General features: G+C 38.6%; 1 long non-coding RNA gene across 1 annotated transcript; it reads right to left on the reverse strand.

Annotated features, from left to right (window-relative positions):
- Positions 1-1,745: 1,745 nt before the first annotated feature.
- LOC118487186 lies at positions 1,746-2,259 on the reverse strand. The gene is made up of 3 exons (XR_004880689.1): positions 2,112-2,259; positions 1,885-2,002; positions 1,746-1,775 (listed from the first exon to the last, which is right to left on the reverse strand). It is a non-coding gene; the product is annotated as an uncharacterized LOC118487186 (long non-coding RNA).
- Between the last annotated feature and the right edge of the window lie 7,515 nt (positions 2,260-9,774).

Here is a 9,774-nt window from a genome sequence, read left to right on the forward strand (position 1 = left end):
TTCGACACATTACTAAAAGCAACTGTTTTTTCCCGAACTTGATTCCACCCAATATTAAAAACAACTTTTTTGGCTGAAGCTGATTCGAACGTTACTAAAAGCAACCCTTTTTGCCCGAACTTGACTCGACCCAATAATAAAAAAAACTATTTTGGCCGAAGCTGATTCGAACATTAAAAAAAAAGCCATGCCACCCATGACCCGCCGCCGCCGCCGCCGCCGCCACCACCACCACTACTACTAGTGTAATTATCAAATGTGATGTGCCATACTCAGGTACAGATTTAGTATGATGGTATTATTATCCAGCATGTTCAGATCTATATTCTTATCCAAGTTAAATGTAGTTATACCAAATAAAGTGAATAACCATGATGACCGACCAAATAAAGTAAGTAACAATTGTCACACAAAAGATTCATATAACTAAGGCCATAATGCAGTTTAATAGAAAAAAATTGATCAAGATTCATACCGGAGATGAAAAATCTTCAACATCTTACAGACCCAGAAACTCGAAGGCCTTACTCCCAGAATACACCGCAATAACTGCAGGAGAAAGATTCATTAAACCCCCATGTATTACACGAGTTGAATAAATGTAATTTTATATACTAAATAAAAAAACAATATATTTTTAAAAACCTCATTTATTACACGTGTTAGAGTAAATATAATTTTATATATTAAATAATAAAAAACTATAACTTTAAGAACCTCATGTATTGTGCGGGTTGAATAAATATCATTTTTGCATTTTGAAGTCTACCTTTTCATCATACAAATATTCACACTTCAGAGCACTAATCAAGAATGAATTCTCCTATAGAGAACCCTCAATACATATTAAGACATGTTTTCATTTATTTTCTGAAATTCATAATTAAGTTGTTTTTGGCCCCTTTGCAATACGGCTATCTGTTACTATTTCAATGGCAAATGGACAGAGATTTGTAAAAAAAAAAAAAAGACCTTACTTGCTTTATCAAATTTGACTAACTTGTATTGAATTTAAGTAGAGTTCTTGGTTCTTAATCCTCCACTTCCAATCTCATAACCCATGATAGTGGGTTCCATATCAGCCCTAGAAACTTCAAGAATTTGCTCACCTAAACACACTAACATCATAAACTCATCAAATTTATGAAAACAACCAGCAATTAAAATTTAAGCGACCAAAAAGTGTCTAACCTTTATTCAGCAGCGAGTAGTGAGACCTTATTTGCTGCATCTCAAATTACATGATCAAATTTAACCCTTTATTTTTTAAGTATATTAAAGAAATTTTATAAACAGAGAATTTATAGGAATTTATAAATAATACTTCAATTTGAAAAACAACTTACTATATGCCACATGAATGAATTTCCATGCTATTCGAAAAGCCTGTGCCTCGGTATTCAAGAACGTAGATGAAGGCTATCCACAATCTACACAACACACGCAAACAGGAAAAAAACAAATTAAAAAAAAAAACCATAAATATGATCCTAACAGTAGATGATGGAATGGATTTTCTAGTTTAGTTTCCACGCCTATTGGTGAACTTCAACGATTTGTACAATCTCCTTAACCGAGTACTGCAAATATCTACAATAATAAAAAATCCACATTAAAAATCACAAATCCTTGAATTGTAAAGAACAGGTTCGATTAAATTAAACAATAAAGAAACTAAGCAATCAAGAATAGCAATTGAAGACTGTTACTAACCTGTTCGAAAATGACTACAAAACTGCAATTAAACCAAATCGGATGAGAAAAATAGATGAAAACTATTAAATAAAGAAAAAATTGATATACACAATCGACAAAACCAAACAACCTTAAAACATCAATGTTTAAATTACATGAACATAAAGATAAAAATTAGAAAATCATTACCAAATCCATTACCGGAAAACCTCTGATCATCTCTGTCGTCGGGTTCGAAGCGGAACCAATCTTGATTGACCTACTGGTATCACTGATCCCCAAAATCCATTGTATTGTAATCGAAAATCTGACTTAATAATCCATATTCTCAACAAAAAAAAAGATGGAGAGGAAGATAATTCTAAGATAAACATCAAATCAAATCGGTGAAACAGATCGATGCAAGATAAAATCACCTTGGAGAGAAATAGTTGTAAACCCTAAGGACATTCAGGAAGATGGATTGGCTTAGAATTGCTTCACCGATGATGTGTGAGTCATCTTTGAGAGGAAGATTTGAAAACCCTATTGATCGAATTGTCGTGTTCGCCAGAGATAGATAGAGAGAGAGAGATTAGGGTTTTGAATGAGAAGGAACGATGATTAATGATAGAATGAGAGAGAGAGAGAGAGAGAGAGAGAGAGAGAGAGTATATGAAACGTACCAAAGAAGCTTGTCCATTCCTTGATTTTTAGCTATGCCACATGTGTGCTGATGTGTCAGCTTATTTGGCATTAACCATAGGGTGACAAGTGTCCCCCAATGGTTTTGTTTATTATATATATAGATTCTTAATTTTTTCACTTTTGCCCATTAGGCTACACGGTATGGGGGTCGTCCCCCTACCGTCTTGGTCTGTCGCCGGTTGCTACACCGGCCCGCCCCCTCCGTCCCCGTCCTCTCCGGCACAAAGAGGACGTTGGCGACGCGCAGAAGAAGACAAAAATAAGTGGACCCCAAGTTGAAGATGACCGTTTAAAAAAATTCCAAATCAGAATTATTAATTATAATAACGGCTATAATTTAAAAATTCACCCAATTCACTTCCATTTTTATAAATACTCACCTCTTTTACACCTTTTTTCACAACTTTTCACCCACTACAATCTCATATCTCTCTCACATTTTATAACCCCTCTTCCCTTTTTATAAAAACTCATCTATTTTTATACCATTTTTTATCCGCTAGCACCCCATCTCTCTATCAGAAATTATCATTGCTTCACCTTCTTCTATTTCTTCAATTTCTTCCATGTCTTCATCGTCTTCGTCTACGTGGTATTCATCACCTTCGGAAAAAGGATGGTATTATGCACAACATGATTATGAACGCGGCTCAGGTCTTCATGGCGGGTGATGAAGCGTCGTCCCAACGGCTAACTAGACGAGCAAAATTTAACCGAGCCAAGAAGGTATTTTACTTTTTTTCCTTATGTTTTATATAGATTTGAAAATGTATTTTATAATTAAATTCATTTATGTTTCGTTTTAAATTTATAGCCGGCCACATTAAACTAGTAGCCGATTATTTTGCCGACGAACCCGTGTACCCAGCCGATATTTTTCGACGTCGTTTCCGCATGAGTCGTCCACTGATTTTACGTATTGCAGGCGACATGGCCCAGTCTGATCCGTTTTTTAGACTGCGAAACGACGCTAGGGGGCAAAGGGGTTTCAGTAATTTACAAAAATGTACGTCGGCCATTCGCCAACTGGCATACGGTTACGCACCCGATGCATTAGACGAGTATATAAGGATGTCTGATAGAACCGCACGTCTATGTTTGCACAAGTTTTGCCAATGGGTTGTCAAATTGTATAGCAAGCGATACCTGCGGAAACCGAACGCAAACGACGTTCAAAAATTATATCAAGCACACGAACAGAGACATGGTTTCCCAGGAATGCTCAGGAGCATTGATTGCATGCACTGGCCGTGGCAGAACTGCCCAGTTGCCTGGCAAGGTCAGTATACTAGGGGAGATCATGGACATCAGACTATTATTCTAGAGGCTGTTGCATCACAGGACCTCTGGATCTGGCATGCTTTTTTTGGTCTACCTGGTTCGCTCAATGACCTTAACATCATATACCAGTCACAGATATTTGAGGATGTAGTGGCGGGTACAGGTCCAGACACAAGCTTTACGGTTTGGGGGGGTGGAATACAGGCGAGGTTACTACCTTGCCGATGGAATATACCCGACGTACTCGACAATCGTTAAAACTATTTCGCACCCGACATACGAAAAAAGAAAAAAGTTTGCGAAGTATCAAGAGGGTGCGAGAAAAGATATTGAACGGGCTTTTGGTGTTCTACAAAAAAATGGCAAATCATTGAACATCCAGCACGTTCGGCTACACCAAAGCGGTTACGAAACATTATGTACGCTTGTATCATCCTTCATAACATGATCATTGAAGACGAAGGTAGAGCGATATGCGAGTACGACGAAAACGCGTCTTCTGGAAATTCTGTTCCAGTTAGTGGGGAACAACAAGATTTGAACATGTTCGCTCTACGTAACGAGTACACACATCATAACCTAAAAGCGGACTTGGTTGAGTACATCTGGAACAACGCGCAAAACTAACCCGACGACATGGAAGACGAAGACTAGTAGCTTATTTTAATATATTAGGATTTGTTTAAGTTTATGTTTTTTTTAAGTTTATTTTTTTTAAGTTTATGTTTTTTTAAGTTTATGTTTTTTTTAAGTTTATGTAATATTTTTAAATATTAATGAAAATATTGTGTTAGTTTATTTGTTAAATGTTAAAAAAAATAGAAGATTAAAAAAAAACATAAAAATGGTGGGAGGACTATGACTAGGACCATCCTCCCATATGTCACACCCCCCAAAATACCACCCATGGAAAAATCTACTAGGCGTGTGACAAACCATTAACGAGCCACTAATCATGTTGAACCCATAACGAGTTTAAAATGAAATTGTCGATTAATAATGAAAAGTACTGATGTGCGTTAAGTGTGATATAATTTAGATGTCTAATCAAATAAAAAAGAAGTTATAAAAGATTTTTAAACTAAGAAAATAAAAACTAACTAAATGCTGAAAATTAAAATAAAATAAAAACAGATAGACAAGATGAATCACTTGGATCCGACTCGTGTATTAGTATAACCTTCGATTATTTTCGCACTTTTGCACTTGTTTAAGAGATTATCTTAGTTATTGTAGTAGGCCCCTCTTTTGGAGGCGACGTTACCCTCAACCCAGTAGTTTGAGTCAGCAAGGATACATTCCTAAAGGGTTGGATTATTGGAAGATAATGAATTAAGTTATTAATGCAAATTATGGTAGGCCCCGCTTTTGGCGGTGACGTTACCGTCGGCTAAGTAGTCTGAGTCAGCAGGGATACAGTCCTAAATAGTCGGGTTATAGTATTAATAGTAGTTAACTTATGAGGGGGTCAAAGAGTTTGGATCCCCGCCATCCAATACCTATGGGCATTGAAGGAGATCCTACTAAATTTGACCCAGGTCCCTTGCAGGACCTCTAAACGCTGAACAAGGGCAAGACCCTTACCAAACCGTTCCCTTAACCCCCGACCAGGTAGCCAATATACCTCCATATAGACCGTGGAGATATGAATGGTGAAAATCTTTTATTTTATATAGACAGTAAAATAATGACAAGACACCACGGACAAACGATGAGGAAAGATCACCTTCAACATAAGCAACTAGTTATTAAAGTCATTAATACAAAACCAAATAAAAAGTGCAAAAGATTAAAAATAAAAAGTATTATACTAAACACTTGTCTTCACCAAGTGATGTAAGAGACTTAGGCAAACATGGCCTTGATTGTCAAGAACTCTTACGATCAATCTTGGATCCCGAGACGACTCACACACTCTATGATGGACAATGGATGATGGTGGTGGATGATGGTGTTGTGATGGTGGTGAGTGGTGGATGAAGTGTGAGAGAGGTGGTGTGCCAAGGGATGAGTTGAAATGAAACCAAGCACTCCTATTTATAGGCTGGACAGAAGGCTGGGCACGGCCCCGTGTCCGCTGGACACGCCCCCGTGCCTGTCTGACACTCTCTCTTTATTAATTGTAATTCGCAATTACAATTAATGCTCCTGCTGTACTTTCGCCACGCCCCCGTGCTCACTGGACACGGCCCCGTGGTGGGCAATAGAAGCTTCTATAGGTTTGTCTTTTCTGCTGCTTCTTGGGCACGGCCCCGTGCTGGCTAAGCACGGGGCGTGTTCAGTCTTCTGACTTCTCTTTTCTGCTTGGGAAGATGCCGTTGAGGGGTCGGGCAATCCACTTTTGTTCCTTTTCTTGTATTTATGTTAGATTTAGCTGTCTTTTTGCTTCTTTTGTGAATTTAATCTCATTTTATCCTGAAAATACAAAAGGAAGACAAAACACTCTTTTTCCAACATTATTACTTAAAAAGGGTTAGTTTTATGCCTCAATTGATGTAATTTATATGTTGCATTTTACACACATCAAATACCCCCACACTTGAAATTTTTGCTTGTCCTCAAGCAAAACTCTTTAATATGTGGCTCACACTCCCAAATGGAATGGGTAGAAGAGAAGGTTTTTGGCTTGTCATAGAGTGTCGGGAATCCAAGATCTTTTTGGGTTTTATTTTTATTTATTTACAATCCTATTCGTTATTATTTGTTTAGAACGTTTCATAGGAGAAATTACTAATTTGGGCATAACATGCATTTTTTTTTAAAATTCTATTTATATACAAGTTCACATACCTCACGGGAGAAATCACCCACACTCGGCCGAAGGTGTATTTTTAGTGAATCACTCGAGAGCGGCGTGGAACTTATTCCTACCATAAGCTTGCCAAGCAATCAATCCTCCTCCTTTTTAACTTGTTACCTTTGTAAATATCAAGAGGACTTTTTGGGTATAGGCTTGGGCTAAAGGTGGGTGAATGGGTTAGTAGAAAATGGCGAAAAAGCGTAAAAAGCGTCGGTTTTCGTAAAACACTTTGTTTTAGTGATTTTTTATTTCGAAGTATTTCTCCAAACAAGCTATTAAATAGCTTTGTTTGTTTATTTCTAACTTCATCATTTTTTTTTAGTCACACGAAAAACCGAGCTTGTTACTAAAATAAAGGGTGAAAAAAAAAAGGTTTTTGGTGGGTGAAAAGGTTTTAGGGTAAAGAAATGAAAGGTTTAGGCTCAAAGGGGTTAACTAGGGGGATTTTGGGTAGGTGGTAAAAAAATTGAAAAATAATGGTGTAGAAAGAAAAATGGTTAGTCCTAATGCCTCCATCATTTACTTACTTGGGTTTAAGTTGGTAAGGACCGGGAATGAATCGTCGTGGCAAGTTCTAGAGTCGTAAGAACCAAGCGGCTATTCACACAAGAAACGAAAAATGAGCATTTAGTCTAAAGATGTAAATTTGTATGCTCAATAAAGGCTCAAAACTCACTTTTGTGGGAATGGGTTTTTATGTGATGAAGTATATATAATCGAATTTTAACCAAGCTTGTCATGCCGTTTCATAATTTTCTTATGTTGGTTCTTTTTATCATGACGCTATCGGTTGTAAATTTGTAAAAATATAACCTTTTTAGAACTTGTTATTCCCGTATTAAACCAAGACAAGTAAAAAAAAACGAAAAGTTTTTGAAAAAAATTTGGGGTGATTAGCGGTTCCAATAGAGTTTTGTGTAAGGCTTGTTAATAGGACTTGCAAAATTTCAAAGTCTTAGCTTCCCCCCACACTTAAATTACACATTGTCCTCAATGTGTCACAAAAATAAATTTTTAGGTTGATTGGATGTGTAATGTGGTGTTAAAAAGCAAAGATTTATGTTACTGGCAGTCTGGACACGGCCCCGTGGGGACCGGACACGGCCCCGTGTTCAGGTGCCAGTAACAAAAATTAAAGAAAAGAGACAGAAGCCTGGACACGGGGGCGTGTCTGGTGAACACGGCCCGTGTCCAGTTACCTGAACTGGGCATTTTTCTGCAGGGGTTCAGCACGGGGCCGTGTTGGTTGGACACGGCCCTTGTTGAACCTTCTATAATGGAGAAATTTATGTCGGGTTGCCTTGTTCTTGTGCATGGGGCCATTTTTCTCGTTCCCCTTTTCATCCTTTACCACCATGAGTATGTTTTATTTATTATGAACCATCCAAATTTTAAAAACCATCATTTCATTGCAACCATAGAGAGACCGTACATTAAACTAAATATGAAAACAAGGAAATACTAAACCATGGAGTTCTAGCCTATACTTTATTCTAATTAGCAAAATTTCCAAGAAGCTACTAATCTTGGTTAGACAAGGCCTTTTTAAAACTCCATCTTTGGGGTGTGGCTTTCCTCACACGTCGGCGAGCCACCCCTCCACCTCCCTTGGAAGGAGAAAAGTAGGCTCATTGGCATCAGTTTGAGGAGTTTCGATTTCCACCGGGATCTCTTGTTGGTGCTCCATGGGAGGTTCCGCCGGAAAGTCTTCCCACCCGGTAGGGTTGTTAATCCCGGGTGCCAAGTTCCAATCCTGTTTTGGGAGGACTGGTTCCATCGGGGGTGCTACAAGAATATTTAACCTCTGGTGCAAGAGGTTAATTTCTTGGAAGCTGCTTTCGAGTCCCACCGTAAGATCGTTAATACGGTCGATTAGGACCTCCTCTACCGACGTCATTTCGTCGAGAGCCTCCCTTAATGCTATCACATAGTGCACAAGCGTAGCTTCAACGGAGGGCCTTCTTCCTCTTCGGCTGTTTGATGAATGCACGGAAGATGTTTCGCTGTTTTCACTTGACATTCTACGAAAAATAAACTGAAAAATAGTTTATTTGATGAAACAGTGTCTGGACACGGCCCCGTGCTCATTGAGCACGACCCTGTGTTCATCTTTCTGCAGAATTTTGAAGCAAGGAAACTTGAAATTTTAAGTTATTTTCTGAACTTGTGGGGTCCTTTTAAACATTAATAACTTAAAACAATGTTACATAACATATTTTTACCAAGATTCCTTGAACAAAACTCATTAATCCCTACCACAAAATTTGAAGAATTCAAACTTTTAATGGTAGTTCTTGGAGAAAGATGGAGAAGAAGGAAATGGCTAGAAGAGGAAAGGACAAGATGGGTTGTTGGAACCTTCTTTTAGATTTACCTAGGATAGTTGAGAGAAGATTCCTTCAAATCTCTGTCCCAAGTTGGTCCAAATGTGCAGAATTCTTGGCTGCATTTATAGAAAACGACAGCATCCTGGACACGGCCCCGTCTTCGTTGGACACGGCCCCGTGTGCAGGTGGAGTTCTGACACAGTTTGTCCGTATTCTGACGTACTGATCAGAAGGGAATCTTTTGGTGAACACGGGGGTATGTTGGCTGGACACGGCCCCGTGTCGAGGGACTATTTTATGAAGTTGTCTAGTTTTTTCAAGGAACTTACCAGTATCGGGTGGCTCTTGATTGGTTGGAACAACCACAAAGTGCCTAAGATACCTTAATTGTCCTAGACAAAGGCGAGAACGCAAGAGGTTGTCGGTGAGGGTAATTCCTATTTTCATTCTAGGTGGACAAGTCCAACCCTTTCCCGGGCTCTCGTTAAAGAAGGTGTATGCCGAATCGCTCAGGTCTATGTATGCACCGAACGAAGTCGATGGAGAGTCCTTCACGGCACAATCGGCACAGGGACGACTATCGTCCAAGTCTTCGCTAGGTATGAAGGTATTTTTGGGAGCAACGAGGTTGTCGGAATGCGGTTCCAACATTTCTTCATGGTCATCGTCTTGGGGCGGATCGATAAAATCCTCCCTAAGTTCTTTTGACCAATTTAGAATTAGCTTTTCTAGTTGAAATAACTCGTCAAGGAGCATTTCCCCTAGAATATCTGGCTGGGGGCATTCGAGGGAGAGATAGTGCTTATTTTTACTTTCGCCCCTCTTAAGGCTATAAGGAATTGGTGGGTCTATGTAGTGGGGCCTATAATTTAGAAAGTAACATTTTAATTCTTTATGTTCGCCTCCACATAATTAACACCACGTACCATAAGAGTGCCGAAAGTAAAAAGAATTACTATCACTCATGTTTATGTCAGAAATTAC

This window comes from Helianthus annuus, chromosome 15, assembly GCF_002127325.2.
Source record: "Helianthus annuus cultivar XRQ/B chromosome 15, HanXRQr2.0-SUNRISE, whole genome shotgun sequence".
In the NCBI taxonomy this organism is placed as follows: Eukaryota; Viridiplantae; Streptophyta; class Magnoliopsida; order Asterales; family Asteraceae; genus Helianthus; species Helianthus annuus.